Source organism: Geospiza fortis, unplaced genomic scaffold (assembly GCF_000277835.1).
Source record: "Geospiza fortis unplaced genomic scaffold, GeoFor_1.0 scaffold1695, whole genome shotgun sequence".
NCBI classification, from domain to species: Eukaryota; Metazoa; Chordata; class Aves; order Passeriformes; family Thraupidae; genus Geospiza; species Geospiza fortis.
Window position 1 is genome coordinate 125165 of NW_005054743.1, and position 389 is coordinate 125553.

Genomic DNA, 389 nt, shown 5'->3' on the forward strand with positions numbered 1-389 from the left:
CTGCAGCCACACGGGGAGAGCCTCAGCGGGGCGGGAAGGGGGGCACGGATGCCACTCTCACCCCCTGCAAGACTCAGAGAGGGTGGGGAGGCCCTGTCTGCTCTCCCTGTCTTGGCACACAGATGATGGCAGCCCCAGCCCCATGGATGGTGAGCGCCCGAAGTTCTATCCCCCTTACCCCATGGAAAGTGGGCACCCCCAGCCCCACAGAGGATGGGCACCCCTGTCCCACTCTTCCATCCCCTTAGAATGTGGTCATACCCAACCTAACTCCCCCTACCCCACAGCCCTGATCCCCCAGAGTGTTGTCACCCCCTGCCCCATGGACGGTGAGCACCCACCCCAAGCTCTATCCCCCTTACCCCATGGAAAGTGGGCACCCCCAACCC